This window comes from Callorhinus ursinus, unplaced genomic scaffold (assembly GCF_003265705.2).
Source record: "Callorhinus ursinus isolate GAN/ISIS: 27379988/994484 unplaced genomic scaffold, GSC_fseal_2.0 scaffold8, whole genome shotgun sequence".
Lineage (NCBI taxonomy): Eukaryota > Metazoa > Chordata > Mammalia > Carnivora > Otariidae > Callorhinus > Callorhinus ursinus.
This window is the reverse complement of record NW_027397070.1, coordinates 38,835,242-38,854,411: the sequence shown is the minus strand read 5'-3', so window position 1 is coordinate 38,854,411 and position 19,170 is coordinate 38,835,242. Positions and strand designations below refer to the sequence as shown.

The 19,170-nt window shown below is 34.9% G+C and overlaps 1 protein-coding gene, 1 long non-coding RNA gene and 1 other non-coding gene across 21 annotated transcripts in view; 1 reads left to right on the top strand and 2 right to left on the bottom strand.

The window, feature by feature from the left end:
- FUT8 (fucosyltransferase 8) overlaps positions 1 to 19,170 on the bottom strand; it is a 346,719-nt gene that overhangs the window by 34,536 nt on the left and 293,013 nt on the right. The window lies entirely within an intron of this gene.
- On the bottom strand, positions 5,240 to 9,674 carry LOC141373173 (uncharacterized). The gene is made up of 3 exons (XR_012378874.1): positions 9,449 to 9,674; positions 6,037 to 6,240; positions 5,240 to 5,394 (listed from the first exon to the last, which is right to left on the bottom strand). It is a non-coding gene; the product is annotated as an uncharacterized lncRNA (long non-coding RNA).
- LOC112822905 (U6 spliceosomal RNA) lies at positions 8,629 to 8,735 on the top strand. Its single transcript, XR_003207875.1, has one exon. It is a non-coding gene; the product is annotated as a U6 spliceosomal RNA (small nuclear RNA).

Below are 19,170 nucleotides of genomic sequence, written 5' to 3'. Positions count from 1 at the left end.
TACAGAACTGTAAGTACATATTGAAAAAAGAAAAAGATAACATCAATATTCTAACTTAGGAAAATAGGGGGGGAAAAGAGCAAATTAAATCCAAAATAAGAAAAAGATCCATAAAATGGAAAGCAGGAAAAAATAGAGAAAAATCAACAAAACCAAAAGTTGGTTCTTTGAAAAGATTAATAAAATAGATAAGCCCCTCGTCAGGCTAACCAAGAAAAGAGAAGACACAAATTATTAATATCATGATGAAATGAAAGAGGTACCATCACAGCTGATGCCATGGACACTGAAAGGATAAATGAACATTATGGACAAATCTAAGCCCACAAATTTGATGACTTAGATGAAATGGACTAAGTCTTTGAAACACAATCTACCAAAACTCACACAAGGAGAAATAGATCATTTGGTTAGGTTTATATTAATCAAAGGAACTGAATAAATAATTAATAACTTTCCAAAGCAAAAAGCACCACACCCAAATAGTTTCACTGATGAATTCTACCAAATACTTAAGGGAAAAATGACATCAATTTTCTATCTGTTCCAGAAAACAGAAGCAGAGGGAGCACTCCCTAACTTATTCTATGAGGCCATTACACTAATTCCAAAACTATACAAAGACATTACAAGAAATGAAACAGACTAATATTTTTCATTAATATAAATGCAAAATCCTCAAGAAAACATTAGCACATCAAAACTAATAATGTATAAAAAGAATTATACACCATGACCAGGTAGGATCTATTCTAGGTTATTCAAGTCTGGTTCAACATTTGAAAATCAATTAATGTAATCCCTTACATCAACAGGCTAATGCGGAAAAATCTTATAGTATCAATAGATACAGAAAAATTTACATCCAAAATCCATTCATGACAGAAACTCTCAGGAGGGCAAATTTCCTCAATTTAATAAAGATCATCTAAAAAACCCTACAGCTAATGGCATATATAATTGTAAGAAACCTGATGTCTTTTCCCTAAGATTAGGAACAAGGCAAGGATGTCTCCTCTCACCACTTCCAGCAACATTGTACTGGAAGTCCTGGCTAATTCATTAAGACAAGAAAAGGAAATAAAAGGTACACAGATTAGAAAAAAAGACATAAAACTATCATTACCTTTGTTCCCAGATGACATGATCATCTGTGTAGAAAATCCCATGGAATTGACATAAGAACTGATGGAGCTAATAAGTAATTACATCGAAGTTGCAGGAAACAAGGCTAATATATAAAAGTCAATGACTTTCCTATATACCACCATGAGCAACTGGAATTTAAAATTAAAAACATACAGATTTAAATTTGAAAAAAAATTAAAAAATACAATCACTTATATTAGAACCAAAAATGAAAGAAAGAAAAAGACATTTAAATCAAAATATGTATATCTATACGATAATATCTATAAAAACCTGTAAAACTCTGAATAAATCAAAGAAGATGTAAATAAATGGAGAGAGAGTTCAAATTCATAGATAGGAGGACCCAACACTGTTAAGATGTCAATTTTTCACAAATTGATCTATAGATTCAATACAATCTCAATGAAAATCCCAGCAAATAACTTCATGAATATCAACAAAATGATTCTAAAGTTTATATGGAAAGGTGAAAGACTAATAGCCATTACCATATTGAAGAAAAAGGACACATTCAGAGGACTGAAACTACCTGACTTCTAGACTTACTGAAAAGCAACAGTAATCAAGACTGTGATATTGGTGAAAGAACAGACAAATAGATCAATGGAACAAGACAGAAAGTCCAGAAATAAACACATACAAATATAGTCAACTGATCTTTGACAAAGAAGCAAAGTGAATCCAATAGAGAAAGAAGAAGCATCTTTTAACAAATGGTGCTAGAACAACTGCATGTCCACGTGCAAAAGAGAGAGAAGAGAGAAAGAGAGAGAGAGAAATAAAAGAAAAAAAGAATCTAGACACTGACATCTTTCACAAAAATTATCTCAACATGGACCACAGACCTAAATGTAAAACTCAAAACTATTTTAGAAAATAAATACAGGAGAAAATATAGGTGGCCTTGGGTTGGCACTGAGTTTTTACATACAGCACCAAAAGCACAATCCATAAAAGAAAAATTGAAAAGTTGTACTTCATTAAAATTGAAAAATTCTGCTCTGTGAAAGACATTGTTAAAAGAATTAAATGAAAAGCCACAGAAGGGAGAAAATATCTATTAACAGACTTAATCCAAAATATACAAAGAGCTCCTGAAACTCAATAAGAAGACAAACAACTCTACCAAAAAATGGGCAAAAGATGTGAACAGACATCTCACCAAAGAAGACTTACAGATGGAGAATAAGTACATGAAATGACGCGCAACATTATAGATCATTAGCACATTGTAAATTAAAACAGGATACCACTACATACCTATTAGGATGGCTAAAATCTAACAGTGACAACACCAAATGCAGGAGAGGATGTGGAGCAACAAAAACTTTCATTCACTGCTGGTGAGAATGCAAATTGCTATAGCTACTGTTAAAGACCAGATGTTTGTGTCCTCCCCAAATTCACGTGTTAAAGTCTTAACCCCCAATGTGATGGTATTAGGAGGTAGGGACCTTTGGGAGGTAATTAGGCTTGGATGAGGCCATGAGGGTGGGGCCCCCAAGATGGGATTAATGCCCTTATAAAAAGAGGAAGAGTCACCAGAGTTTCTTCACTTTTATCATGTGAGAATACAGCAAGAAGGTGGCTCCCTGCAAGCCAGGAATAGGGCTCTCAGCAAGAACCAATTTGCTGGCACTCTGAATTTGGATTTCCCAGCCTCCAGAACTATGAAAAATAATGTCTGTTGTTTAAGCCACCCAGCCTGTGGTATTTTGTTACAGCAGCTCAAGCAGACCAAGACAGCCATTTGGAAGATAGTTTTTGCAGTTTCTTATAAAGCTAAACATAGTCTGACCATATAACCAAGCAAGCACTCTCTTAAGTATTTACCCAAATAATTTGAAAACTTATGCCCACACAAAAACCTACACGAATGTTTATACCAGCTTTATTCATTAACTGGATGCTCCAAATTGGAAGCAACCAAGATGTCCCTCAATAGGTGAATACAAAAACTGTAGTGCATCCATACAATTCAATATTGTTCAGAAAGAAATGAGCTGTCAAGCTACAAAAAGATACAGAGGAACTTTTTAAAAAAAGCAGTCAGTCAGAAAAGACTTCCTAATGTATGATTCCAACTATATTATATGACAATCTAGAGAAGGCGAAATTACAGAGAAAAAAATCATACTTGCCAGAGGTTGGAGGAAGGGAATGGAGGTGAATTGGTGGAGCACAGGAGTTTTTTAGGCCACTGAAAGTACTGTGTATGATTATGTAATGGTAGATACATAACATTATGCATTTGGCAAAACCCATAGAACTATACAACACAAAGACTGAACGCTAAACTGTGAACTTCAAAAATAATGTATCAATACTGGTTCATTGACTGTAATAAGTGGACCACACCACGGTAAATGTTAACAATAGGGAAACAGGGCCATGGAGGGGGACAGAAGGAATAAGAAAAAAAAAGGAGGGAGTATACAGGAACTTTGTACTTTCTAACAAATTTTTCTGTAAACATATAATTGCTCTAAGAAACAGTCTATTAATTTAAAAAAAATGCATTCAAAAAAGACTAAAAGAATAATACATACATAATTTATGTATTTTTATTTTCTTTGTTACATTTTCTATACTTTCTGGGTTTTTCAACAATGGGTGTTCATTGCTTTATATTTTAAAAATTTATTTTAAAATATGCCAAATGGAATGAATAAATTCGCCATTAAAACAGAACAACAATCTGATCCAGATGAAATTAAATCCAAAAAATTCTGATCTCTGACACTGTTGTCCAGTTAACATAATCTCTAATCCTTCTTTTTCTTTTCATATATTAATTAAAAATCATGCTATCTCCCCTTAGAGTTGTTTTCTGGGAGACAAAATGAGGAAAGCTCTTTAAAAATAATAATAAAAAAAAGGATATCAAAGAAAGTGCTAAAAATGATTAATTACAGGAAAAGATAAGGTGTTTTCTTTGATTGAAGAGGGAGGCAGGCCTGGAAAGATTTCAATGACACCTCTAACCAACTAACAAAGGCTAAATTTATCACAAATTAGAAATACAAAGAGAGCATTCTATTAAATCAAAGGCTTTCTCAGTCCAACTGTAAGGCTATATGGAGGAACAGCTTAAATTCAATAAAGTATGAGTCATGGTTTAACTGAAACCTCTGCCCTGGGAAGAAACTTGTTCTATCTGAATGTATTTAATTTCTACTTTAGTGTAGATGTTTTCAAGTTCACAAACGTAGGAATTTTCTGGTCAATATTGATCTGAAGACTATAATTTGAGATAAATGGAAATTCAGTCCTTCCAAAGTCCTCTTTCTTTTACGGCAAACAGCTACATAAAATTTGTCCATACATATAATAGTTTCTTACTCTTTCCTAATTAATGGAATTTTAAGGTTTACAAGAGATCAAAGCGATATATAATCAAGCCCCTTTCCCTATTTATCGTCTCCAGACTGTTGTTAACAAAACAAAAACAAAACAACTCTTAAAATTAACAACATTAATCTTTTACTGAAATGGCCTTGGTGTAATCATATCTCATATCCATTAACAGGCCTCAACCATTCACTTAAGCCCATCTAAGTAGCTTGATCTGGTTCCATTATAATAATGTATGGTTTCTTTATTCTAGCATGACACAGCACAGAGATTTATTTCACACTGAACTTTTCTGAATTAAAAAAAAAAAAAAGAGGATTCAAGAACAGGTGTCTCAGGCTAGATTGGGGACTGCATAACTGAGCTTTGTGTTAGGGGATGATAAGAACACATTTAAAATTTTAATTGAAGAATGCCAGGCACCAGAGGCAAATAGCATGCAATTTTTTTAAATGCTAAAAACAGCCAGCTGCCAAAAAGGGCAAGCTAGCTGATGGTTACAGCTGTTCACCATCATGCAACAAAAACACAAAAGCTTTCTATTTCTTGAGGTATGTCTTATCCGCATGGTGGACTCTGGCCTCTACATATCATTTTTGTACCCTGGTGTTAAGTTACCCCAGCATGGCATAAAACTATTCAAAATGAAGGAAAAATGACTTTCTGACTATACTGTTTTAAATGATCTACAATTACATCTCATTTAGTTAATTTAGGAGAGAGTTGACTGCATCATTCTTACTGTTTTATGTAACGGCCACTGAGAGAAAGTGAATTCTTCCATGGAGTACTGCTAGGAAAAAATGTGTCCAAATCTCTTTTTTGAATTGGGAAACCGAGTGGTAGATTGCAAAAATGTGTTGTCTCACATTCCAATGACGAAAGAGCCTATAAAATGTCAAGCAAGGGAAAAAAAGTCTGAGCTTTTACCTTTTCCTTATTTCTGGTAGTCACTAACATAAACATAAAGACGAAGGACAGTAGAAAATACAATGGCCTTTTTAAAAATCCACAGATCGAACAGTCTTTTTCTGTAAGTATTTCTTATCTTGCAGTCCCTGATACAAAATAGCATTTTATTAAACTAAACTGATTAAATATAAAACTGGATAACAACATATTATATTTTACTAAAAAAGCAATAGCTTTAAAATGCTAGTTTGGGGGCGCCTGGGTGGCTCAGTTGGTTAAGCGACTGCCTTCGGCTCAGGTCATGATCCTGGAGTCCCTGGATCTAGTCCCATATCAGGCTCCCTGCTCAGCAGGGAGTCTGCTTCTCCCTCTGACCCTCTTCCCTCTTGTGCTCTCTGTCTCTCATTCTCTCTCTCCCAAATAAATAAATAAAATCTTAAAAAAATAAAACTAAAAATAAATAAATAAATAAAATGCTAGTTTGCCCTTCAAAACAAACAATTCATTCCATCAACATACAGCTATGGAACCATTTCTTCCCCTGCTCTTTTTATATGTAGGGGCTAGATAGAGAGTTCAGACTATTTTTTAGCCAGAATGCAAAGACTTCATTCAAACCTTCTCCAAATGATTCTTTTTCCTCTCTTTTACTTTAATCTTCTCAGCATACTCTAAAGACCCAGGCAATTCATTTCAATGGGACAGAACTGCAAAAATGGTCTTTAAGAGGAGGTTTGGCAAATTCAATAATTTGCTGAAGAGTTTTCTTATACATCTGTGGCCACTCCTGTTTTTACTCAATTACACAGATAATTCCACTACCTAGAATAGAGAGGAATATGTATAAATAAGTAGTGAAGGGCATGCTAACAGTTGTTATAGTAAAACACGTATCAGTCTTTTGTTAAACAACTAAATATGCCACCAAATATACATTTTTATATAAAATTAATGCCAAACAAAATACCTGCACCAACAATAGAATACAGAAACCAAAATTGCTATTTATCACTAATATATATTTCTTTTCAGGCTAAGCAAAATGTTCAAAAAAGAGATTTCATTTAATCAAATGAGAAACATTTAAATTATATATCCACAACAGACTAGGGAACAGTGACTTGTCCATATGTACCTTAATTAGCTCAATAATTACATATTAATATTAATGATATTCAGAAAAAGTAGCTTGAAGTAGTGCCAGATTTTTTTAAATGTCATGAATATGGACATAACATTTATTACTCATATAATGGATGGCAGTCTATACAAACTACAAAATTAAAGCATCTTTATGTCTCCCCCGACTTTATTTTTTGTGTTTGGAATATTATTCAATTGGCATGGAGTAATTTATCCTTTTCTCTCTTTTTGAGAAAAATCCCTCTGTATCCAACCATCTGATTAATTATTTAACTGTCATATTATAAATTATGCTAGCAGAAAATGCATCTCCTGATATAGTATAATACTTTCTTGTGTGCTTAATTTAGAAAGCACACAAATCTTTCAAAGTTACATTCATTGTTTATATCCTTGCCATGGTTTACAACAAAGGTCTGAGTAGTAATAATAATGCCAATCCTGTCATTTCCTCAATTAAAAAAATTTCCTAACAAGCAATTCTGTATTAACTTGACTGCTTATGCTGATATTCTTCAAAAGCACAGCTGCATTAATTTATTGTTTTTCAAAAATGATTGTTAATGTTATAAAATTACATGTTGAGTTCCTATATATAAGAAACCTATCACAAAAATTGCAATTACTGTGAATGTAAACACTGGTTTTCAGTTTTGCCTATTCAATGACTGCTAAGAATGAATACAAAATGCAAGGTTTATTTAACTAACACACTATCATTTTCATACTTTTACAGCTGAGAAAATACTTGTACCTAAGTATCCTCTATCAGATTTGTTTTGGTGTCCCTTGAGAAATGCAATGTAAGTGCTATCAGGTCAATTTCTTAGTCACATTCTCCTGAAGGATAAACTGAGAAGCAGATGGTGTAATGCTCTCTTCCACATAATTCAGCGAAGGAGAGGCAAAAGGAAAAATAATGCCCAGGAGTTCTGATACTTTGGCATTATTCTAAGTAAGGTATGACAGGCACATAAGCATTTTTATCATCATCTGAAAAGCAATCCAGTCTGCAGAATTCTGTATCTAAGATTTCTGGTCATTTTACAACTTTTTAAAGACCAGTTCAAAAGCTACTTCCTTCTCATTTTTCTGGCTAGAATGACAATACTTACCAATCCCTTAGGGCCTTGTTCATATCTTTATAACATTGTGAACTATTTTTTGTCTCATGAGATCAATTTTTTTAAATGTTTGTGTTAATCTACTATTTAATTGGGAGCTTCTTGAGAACAGGGACTCTGTCTTAATCATCTATAATGCGATTGGCAAACAGGATTTCTTATTACTTCTAGGAAATTACTCATCTAACATAAAATATGGTAATGATAGTACCTACCATATAGGTTAATTGTGAATATTAAATGAAATAACATATGCAAAGTTTTAAGCACTGTTACATAGTAAGATTCACTAAATGTTAGCTATTGCTATATATAGTATTACTTTCATAGTGCCTAAACTGAAAAGTATTCAATAAATGTTTACTGAGCCGAAGATATCCAAAGAGACAGACATACACATACATGGCTGAGACTTTGTACAGGAAAATGTTATCTTTAGTCCATAAAGTACATTTAAACTTAGCTATTTTTTAACTTAGTATTTTTCAGTGTTAAGTATTTTCTTAGTTATTTTCAGTTTTACTGTTTTACTGAACATATTTTTATGTTTTACCAAAAATATTAGGAATAAAAATTTTAAAATAGTCAATATTAGGATTATTTTCACTAATACAAATATGTGAAGGTGAAATTCTATCACAATAAAATTTGTAAGACACCAAGAGGGTTAAATTCTATTGGAATTTTGTTAGAAGGAACAATAAGGCCATATTTTTAAAACATTTTTCAAATATTTCCATGCCTTAGTAAAATAAAAAATCATGTTCTTTAACAAAAAAACAAACTAACCTTTTTCCACACCTGTTGCCTCATTTACCCCTCATCAGAAACCTGTGAATCACATAGATTAGGCTACGTTTCCTTTATTTGGTAGATTTGGAAAAGGAGCCTAAAATTTTTAGGGATTGTTTTGCTTAGAGGCAATTTAATTAAAAAACAAACAGTGCTCGCTTTGGCAGCACATATACTAAAATTGGAATGATACAAAGAAGATTAGCATGGCCCCTGCGCAAGGATGACACACAAATTCATGAAGCGTTTCATATTTTTATTGCGCAAGACTGTTGAATCACAGATCTGTACCTCTGAAACAAATAATACATTATATGTTAAAAAAAGAAGAAGAAGAAGATAGCAGGAGAGGAAGAATGAAGGGGGGGAAATCGGAGGGGGAGACGAACCACGAGAGACTATGGACTCTGAGAAACAAACTGAGGGTTCTAGAGGGGAGGGGGGTGGGGGGATGGGTTAGCCTGGTGATGGGTATTAAAGAGGGCATGTTCTGCATGGAGCACTGGGTGTTATATGCAAACAATGAATCATGGAACACTACATCCAAAACTAATGATGTAATGTATGGTGATTAACATAACATAATAATAAAAAAAACAAACAAAAAACAACTAACAACGGAGTAACAAGTACTGGCCAGTATTATGGGGCAAAAAAGGAGACAAAATAAATCAGAGAAGCTTCTCAAAGAAGAAAAAACTATTTAAATATAGTAATTTATAAGTGAGAACATGGGGTCAATTGGAGAGAAATATCGCAAAAGAAATGATACTAAAAGATAAATAGGATTTCATGTGATGAAATGTAGGAAAGACATTCTAGAAAGAAATAACATGTTGCCAGCATAGAAATAAAATTGTACATAACTTTCAAGAAATAAATCAGTAGCTGGACTGGTGAGATCAGGAGTACTGTATACATTTTGAGAAGTGGCTTATTTCCTATATGCTAAGTAAGGTGTTTATACATACCTCTCTAGACACTGAGCAGCCATGGAAGATTTTAAGAAACAAAATCATATTTGATTTTGGAAATATCATTCTGATGGCAGTGTGGAGAATGGATTAAAAGGAGATAGTTTCTGAAAGCAAGAGGGACAGTTAGGAGACTACTGAAATAGCTGTCCCACAGAGAGATTAGGCATATGTAGACAAGATAAGGATATGTACTGTCTACTATGACCTAGTAATTTACTACACTTCTAGGCATATGTACAGCTTTCCAGTCAACATGCTACAAAAAAAATTGACGGCAGGTAAAAATTTAAGGTGTAAGGACAGACATAAGTGAAGCAGCTGAACAGAATGGAGACCAGAAATAGGCCCATTATATTGCCAACTGATTGTTGACAAAAGCACCAAGGCAATTCAACAGGGAAAGACAAACTTTTCAGCAGATAGAGCTGGACTGACTGGATAAACCCATGGAAAACAATGAACTTCAACCCAGGTTCACCTCATAGTGTACGCAAAAAATAGTATCAATGAGATCACAGACATAAATATAAAAGCCAAACCAATAAGGCTTTTAGAAGAAAACATAAAATAATGTCTTTATGATCTTAGGATAGGCAAAGATTTCTTAGAACACAAAAAGCACTAACTTCTATAGTACTAGAACAAAACTTGATAAACTGGACTTCAACAAAAAATTTTTGATCTTCAAAACACACTGTTAAGAAAATGAAAAGACAAGCCACAGACTGAGAGAAAATACTTACAAATCATGTTTATGATAAAAACTTGTATCCAGAAACACACACACACACACACACTCCTCCTATAAATTAAAAATAAAAAGATAAACAACCCAATTTTAAACACTAATTTAAGACTTGGATAAGGGTGTTAGTTACATTATCAAAACTCACTGAATTATACAAGTTAGATCTGTTTATTTCACCAGAAATTTTACCTCACATTAATAAGTACACGAAAAAGATCAAATTTTAAAGAAATTATTCACAAATTTACAATGGTCAAAACCGTATTTGTTTGGTAATTATTATTTTAAAGTAGGAGTCAGCAAACTTTTTTTGTAAAAAGCCAGATGGTAAATATTTTAGCTTTGCAGGCCATATGGTCTCTGTTGCAATGACTCAACTCTGCCACCATAGTACGAAAGCAGCCACAGACACTATGTTAACAAACGGGCATGGGTGTGTTCTAGTAAAACTACCAAAATAGTAGGGAGCTGAGTTTGCCTGAGGGCTAAAATTTCCCTACCCCTTTATTAGAGCATAAGATTTTATTTGTAACATACTGCCATAGAGATCTCTGTGGCTTTACCATATACCACCACCTCCCAGGTGATACTCTGGGCAGTAAAGACATATTTTAACATATGGTTAAGATGTGAAAAACTTTGATAAGCACTGCCCTAGAGAAACTAACACATATGCACAAGGAGACATGCAAATTTGAAATAATTTAAACATCCATCAATGAGAGAATACACAAATCATGATACATATATACAATAAAATATAATAAAAATAAATGTTCACCTATTAACATGTGTATAATACAAATGGGTGCCTCTAAGATGGTCACTCATGGCAAGCCACAAGGTAATCTTTTTAAAAAATTCCAGTAGAGTTAACATACAGTGTTACATTAGCTTCAGGTGTATAATAGTGATTCAACAATTCCGTACATCACCCAGTGCTCATAATGAGTGCACTCCTTAATCCCCATCAGCTATTTAACCCATCCCCCCCACCTCCCCTCTGGTAACCATCAGTTTGTTCTCTACAGTTAGGAGTCTGTTTCTTGGTTTCTCTCTCTTTTTCCCTTTGCTCATTTGTTTTGTTTCTTAAATTTCACATACGAGTGAAACCATATGGTATTTGTCTTTCTCTCACTGACTTATTTGGCTTAGCATTATACTCTCTAGCTCTATCCATGTTGTTGCAAATGGCAAAATTTCGTTCTTTTTATGGCTGAATAATATTCCATTATACACACACCATATCTTCTTTATCCGTTCCTCTGTCAATGGACCCTTGAGCTGCTTCCATAATTTGACTATTGTAAACAATGCTACAATAAACATAGGGTGTATGTATCCCTGTAAATTAGTGTTTTTGTATCTTTTGGATAAATTCCCAATACTGTGATTACTGGATTGTAGGGTAGTTCTATTTTTAACTTTTTGAGGAACCCCCATACTGATTTCCACAGTGGCTGCACCAGTTTGCATTCCCACAACAGTGCAAGAGGATTCCTTCTTCTCCACATCCTCACTAACACTTGTTTCTACCATAAGATAATCTTTCCTCTGAAACAGAAATACCACATTACTTTTAAAATGTAGATATCATATTCTTCAAAGCCTATCTTAATCTCTGAATTCAATCCAGGTACTAATTGCTAGACATTTCCAAAAGATGCACAGGGACTGCTCTATAGATTTTAAAATCTCAATCTGGGTGGACCCATGGTTGGTATTGGACATAATCAAAAAAAAAAAAAAGGACAAAGAATGCAATGTTGACTTTTGTCAATCATATTATTGGATATTCTGGACTGCATGGATCAAGACTGGCCAGAGGTAGCAGCAGAAGGAGCTACTAAACCAGCCTACTCCCCAATTCCATTTGTCCCGCTGTCCAATTTCAGTGGACACAGCCAGGTGGGCAGTGGTAGCAGAGAAAGAAAATACTGGTAATTAACCCATTTATCGACTGCTTTTTTCATCATGCCTTAAAATCCCATTGGAGGGGCACCTGGGTGGCTCGGTCAGTTAAGTGACTGCCTTCGGCTCAGGTCAAGATCCCAGGGTCCTGGAATCGAGTCCCACATCCGGGTCCCTGGTCAGCAGGGGGCCTGCTTCTCCTGCTCCCCCTGCCTGTGCTCTCCTGCTCTCTCTCTGTCAAATAAATAAATAAAATCTTAAAAAAAAAAAATCCCATTGGAGTGTTTTCGGGAAGTCCACTTTACCCTCCCAGAATAAAAATAGCTTCAAATATAGTATTTAATACTCCAAAACTAGAGAGGATAGGAGCATGCTACCATGCTTCAGTACTATGTTTTGGGTTGTTTACCCAAATATAATCTCTGCTGGTCCGGCACATCTCGTTCCATCTAGTCAATAGACCGGTAACAGACGGATAGTCAATCCAAGACCCTTACTTCTATGTATTTCCAATATTCAGATCCTTATGATTTGCTCAATTCCATTGCTAGTGTTTTGAAAACACCTCTTTGCCAAAGCGTAACTCCACTTTTAGGCAAGTTACTTGAAAATTAATACCTTGAATATGTTCACAGTTTCCTAAGCATTAATTTTGACACAGCTCCCAGAGAGTAGAACCTCCACAGAAATCTTGTTTCTCTTAGTATTACCTATATATTAGAGCTCCAAGACAGTACGTTTTATTTCAAATCCCCCTCTTACCTCTCAAAATCATCATCCTATCAGCCTAGACAGCTAAAGAACTAACTAAAGACTAACTGCTTTGGCAGGAAGGTTTTCTGATTGGGGTCAGTGCTCTAGGTAACAAGGCAACTTAGTTCCCAAAACTAGGGGGGATTGGTCAGGTTTCCTTGACAGGATACTGTTGGTGCCTAATCAGTGCAGACATGGGGATTTTACTGGGCATTCCAAGTAAAACCCAAGAGAAGTAGACAATGATCCTCAGGTGGGCTGGGGAACTAAACCTGGCCTTCCATGGGAGGATGAGCAAAGGGGGTGGTTATCTTTGTCTAGCATAACTTACCTATTCTGTTTTCATTTACATTTCTGAATGAGTTTCACAAAAAGCCACTGAGTATTTCTAAGTTTCATTAATGTTGGTTGTTAAAGTTTCTCTAAAGAAGCCCTTGCTGAAATCCCATGACCTAATTATGTTATTTTATTATTTTGCTTTGTTCCCATAAAGCTAAAGTGCTAATAAAAACATTTATATGTTTAAAATATATAAAGCATTGTCAAATACATTATCACTTTGAAACCTCGTAACTCTGTAAGGTACATAGAACAGATATTAAGAAAGGCTGTGGGACGCTAAAGTCACACAGCTAATAACTCCTGATTCCAAATCAACGACACTGACCTGTGCCGCCTTTCCTCATTCCTCATCCTCGATCCTCATACGTGGATCGAGCCCCACGTATAGGCCTAGCTTGTGCTCCTGGTGACGTCTTTAATTCCTTCAGCCAGAAACGCCCACAGAACTTTATACCTCTCTTATGACACTTATCATATCCTATTTTTGCTACATTTACAGATTTATGGATCTTATCATACTCAGTGCAAATTCCTGAAGGGCAGGTTGTGGGTCTTACTAATCTTTATATCCCCTACAGCATCTAGAAACACTCAAAAGTTTTACTTGATGTCTAGTGCACTACCCTGTTTATGAGGGTGATCCACATTCTTAGAAACTTCATTATAAAAAAATATTAAAAATATAAATGTGCCCACTTATATTTACACCTAAATAAATATACAGTATTTGTGTGGCAGTTGTACCCTGAAAAAACTTAAGATGGAGAGAATCTCAAGCAGGCTCCATGCCCAGCACAGAGCCCTACGCTGGGTTTGATCTCTCAACCCTGAGATCATGACCTGAGTCGAAATCAAGAGTCAGACACTCAAACCAGGCGCCCCTTTAGTTGTTGTTGCTGTTGTTGTTGTTGTTGTTTTAAAGTAATCTACACCCAATGTGGGGCTTGAATTTACAACCCCAAGATCAAGAGTCACAAGCTCTACCAACTAAGCCAGCCAGTTGCCCCGGACATACAATTTTTGAACAAGAATTGTAATAATCCTAATTATAATATTATGTCTTTTGGCAAAATCCTTTTGACTTATAGCATTACTATCTGCAATTTCTTGATTCTAGGGAATATAATTTGCATTGTTTAAAAGCTACTTATATTAGTAGATTAAACTTTAATTGACTGAAAAGGAGTACCTCTTTCTGAAAAGGTAGGGAACTCAGGTCTAATCCTTTTCAATACTGTCAGGAAATATTTTTATTCCTAGCTTTCTGGGAAACAAAACAGGAGAAAGAATACTGAACCCTAAAGTATCAGCTAGGGATGGTTATAATTCTGTAATCTGCTTTTGACCTTCTTCTAAAGGCAAGGAAAATGTGTGAGAAGAAAAGTCTACTATCTAAATTACATATATAAAATATATTTTATACTGTCACCTAATGTATAAATCTCTACTGAGCCTTCTTACTCAGCAACATCCTTTTGGAAGGAAAAAAAGGATATGTATAATTCCACTAAAGACCATGGACTATTATCTTTTCCTGTTCCATGGAATTAGCCTATAATTTATATATAAACTTGAGGAAGAAAGATAAGGAAATTCTAGATTTATATCATACCCAGAACTCTTGCATATAAAACTAACAAAAGAGCTAGGAGGTAGGGGCGCCTGGGTGGCTCAGATGGTTAAGCGTCTGCCTTCGGCTCAGGTCATGATGCTGGGATCCTGGGATCGAGCCCCACGTTGGGCTCCCTGCTCAGCGGGGGGTCTGCTTCTCCCCCTCCCTCTGCTTCTCTCCTTGCTCATGCACTCTCTCTCTCTCTCTCTATCTCTGTGTCTCAAATGAATAAATAAAAAAAATCTTAAAAAAAAAGAGCTAGGAGGCATTCTTAACTTTCTTTATCATTTCAACAGTTACCTTATTTGTAGAATCATTTCTAAACCTGAATGTGATCTACATATTTTAAACAAATAGAACTCTTATCAAAATGCTACTGAAAGACTGCATTCTTTCTTTTATATACTTTGATGTTTGAATCAAAAGCTAAATGTGACTGAGCCTCAAAGACTTACAAAGACGTGCCTCAGGAAAACAGAAAAATCCAAACATTTGAAAAAGGTAGGTGTAGGAAGGAAGGAAGGAAGGAAGGAAGAAAAAAACCACTGATGAATCTGGGGACTACGAGATCATATTAGAAGAAAGATTCCTTATTTTAGGAAAGGATTTCCTTTGGGAATCCTTTACATAGTTCCACTAAAATGTTTAAAACATGACTTGATTTATAATAATTCCATTTATAGCAGATCTTTTTTTTTTAAAGATTTTATTTATTTATTTGAGAGAGAAAGAGAGCACAAGCAGGGGGAGTGGCAGAGGGAGAGGGAGAAGCAGGCTCCCCACTGAGCAGGGAACCAGCCATGGGACTCCATCCCAGGACCCCGGGATTATAACTTGAGCCAAAGGCAGATAGATGCCCAACCGACTGAGCCACCCAGGTGCCCCTAAGCAAATCTTTAAGAAACACAACTTGTCACATAAAAAGATACCTGTATTTACAAAACCACTGATAATTTCTGAGACCGGTATCATGGCTATGTGGCCCAGACATTGCACAAGGAATAAGAGTACCTGGATTCTATTTCTAGCTCCAGCAACCTTGGATAGATTCTAACTAGACGTAAGAGAACTTTTTCAAAAACTTTTCCAATGAAATTGTTTCTACTCCACAATGACTTTAATGCTTATTATGTATTGCTACTTCCTAAATCATACCTCTTTTTACCTCTGAACTCATTCTGCCAGAACCTTGTCTAAAAATGCCAGAATATATTGCTAAAAAGATTCATTCTTAGTGATAAACTATTTTTTAAAAAAACAAAATCTACAATTTGGTAAAAGTGCTTCATATAGCTTTGCAGGGTAACAGTTTGAGATTTGGACCAGGATGCAGGACAGGTAGGTTTGATTTGTTTCTTTTGTTGCATTTATTGTGTTCCAATCAAGTGCTTGGCATTGTGTAAATAACCCAGAAGACCTAGGCCCTATTGCCCTCTGGAGTTTCCCCTCAAAGATAAAATAAACCAAAAATTCAAATATAGAATGGTGCTTCTTAAAGTTTTCCACCAAAATGCTCCCAGTAAGTAGCAGAGGAGGGTAAACTTATACTACTTATGAAGCTTAGTCTAAACCAATGGGCTGAAGTTTGATGTTTCATCAAATTTTTCATTTTACACCATTGTAATATCCTGTTTGTTTTATTATTTGAAAATGATTTAACTTACATACCAGCAAATAAAATTAGTAGTCCAAGAAAATGTACCATGTTTATCCTGGCAGTTTGTAAGCCTCTGACTCACTTTCCCAGGTTTACTTGTATTTCAATTTGAGAAGCACTCGTAGGAATGAATTTGGAAATAAGCATCTATGTGGGCTCACTCTGGGCAAGGCTGTTGTGTGGACAAAGCTTCAGCTTCCTAATCCTGTATTTCATAACTATAAATGAGATATCAAAGGCTTCTTTTTATGTCCTTAAGTGGGAAGCTGAAGATAAAGGAAATGTCATAGTGAAAAGTAGTTTGAGCTCTTTTGAGACATACTTATAATCTGGTATTTTACATTCCTGAAACAAAGATCTTTCTTTCTTTTATGGACCATGAATAGCAGAACAAAAGGCATACAGGTTGAAACAAAAGTCCTTATGTATCAGCAATGATACTTGCCTAGGTCAGTAACTATCAGAGGGGTGGGTAGAGGGAGGGCAGAGAGACCCATTGGAATCTTGAAGCATGGACAGCTTCCTTTTCAACTATGTATGGCACCAACTCACTCTCCAAACCCTGTACCACCGCCTCTTGCCCCCAAACTCAGCCAGTTTAAAAATCATTAACTACAGTGAGCCACTGTTACGGGTGGGAGTACATCTTCTTTCTCAGATGTGTTGGTACAGAAAAAATATTGAGATGGAGGCTTAAGGTAGCTACAGGGGAGACTCTTTGGTCCAGAATTTTATTATGATTCAATAGTGGGTTTATTAAATACAGAGATATTTTAATGTCTAGAAGTTATTCTCATTAGTTATTTTTCCTCTCTGGATCTCTTTCAATTTTTTCATTTAACTCTACAAATATGACACTCTTATAAAAGCTCAATTTTCATCTAAGAGTAAAAATGTAAGTTTCCTGTTGTTGCAGGTTATAATCTAGTAATATATTCCGTTATCGTGTTTGTATTTTAAAATCTGGGGACCAAACATACATGATGAAAAAAACTGTATGTGAAAATCATCTTAATACCTGTTATAGTTCTTAATAATTTTTCCTTGTGATTACAGCCCTATAAAAGTGGACAGGGAGGTAGGTATTGAGTATCACGAGCTTTTTGTACAGCTAACCTGAGGTTCAGAAGCTATAATTAATTGCCGAAATCCAGAAAGATAAAAACAACAGAAGAGAGATCAGATAGGGTCAAACCCAGAGCCCATATTTTTTTCTCCTTCTCACATTACTTTAACAGAGAAATCAAGATGTTTTCACAGCAAGAGGGATCCAAAATATTATATTTCAAGTTGCTATTAATCAATAACCAAGGGTTGAAAAATATTACTGTAAAAATGCTACACAGCATATTCATAGCCTATCCTAATAGGTACATTATGCCTATAGATTCTTAATCACTTCATTACTTTATCAATCAGTCTATGTGAGTTCAGCCATTATTAAGATACAAGCTAGCTAGACCATTTAGATGATTCTAACAGACATCTTAGTAATTCTATAAATGTTAAAAATATTAATTTCACAGGAAAATTGGAAGTATAATTTAATTTGTGCTCTGCTAAAGATTCTCCTTTTTTTTTTTTTTAAAGATTTTATTTATTTATTTGACAGAGAGAGAACGAGAGCAGGAACACAAGCAGGGTGAGTGGGAGAGGGAGAAGCAGACTCCCATAGGAGCATGGAGTCCAATGCGGGGCTCGATCCCAGGACTCTGGGATCATGACCTGAGCCAAAGGCAGATGCTTAATGACTAAGCCATCCAGGCACCCCTAAAGATTTTCCTTTTGACCTAAGTGACAGATATTTGCTTAAGGAGTTTACTGGTAGAACTACCATGTGACCCAGCAATCCCAGGGTATATATCCACTGCCTCAGAGAGGTAATCTGTACCCTCATTTTCACTGCAGCATTACTCACAATAGCCAAGACACAGAAACAACCTACATGTCCAGCAATGGATGAATGGATAAAGAAAATACACACACAGAGGAGTATTATTCAGCCATGAGAAGGAAGGAAATCCCAGCATTTGTGACAACACCGATGGACCCTGAAGACATTATGCTAAGTGAAATAAGTCAGAGAAAGACAAATACTGTATGATCTCATTTGTATGTGGAATCTAAAAAAAACTGAAGTCATAGAAACAGAGAACAGATTGGCTGGGAAAGGGTGGAGTAGAGGAAAAAGGTGAAGGTGGTCAAATGGTACCAACTCCTAGTTAAGAGATAAATTAGTTCTGGAGCTATAATATACCATAATAACTATAGTTAACAATGCTATACTGTAATATCTGAGAGTTGCTAAAAGAGTAAATCTTAAAAGTCCTTATCATAAGAAAAAAAAATTTGTAAAGTAAGCGATGGATGTTAACTAATTTACTGCAGTAATCTTGTCACAATATACCTACGTCAAATCATTACATTGTACACTTTAAACTAATACAATGTTATATGATAATTACATCTCAATAAAACTGGAAAAATAATTTGATCAAGCTAGAAGACTGAATTACCTTTCTATTCTTTCCATACAAAATGATAATGCAAATTACTGTCATATAGAAATTATCCAATTTTAAAATGCAGGGAAAATAGCATTATAGAACTGTTTTAGACAATTAACAAAAATATGGTTTTCTGAATTTTAGTTTGTAGTATTTGTCAGCTTTTTAAAAATTTACCAAGAGTAA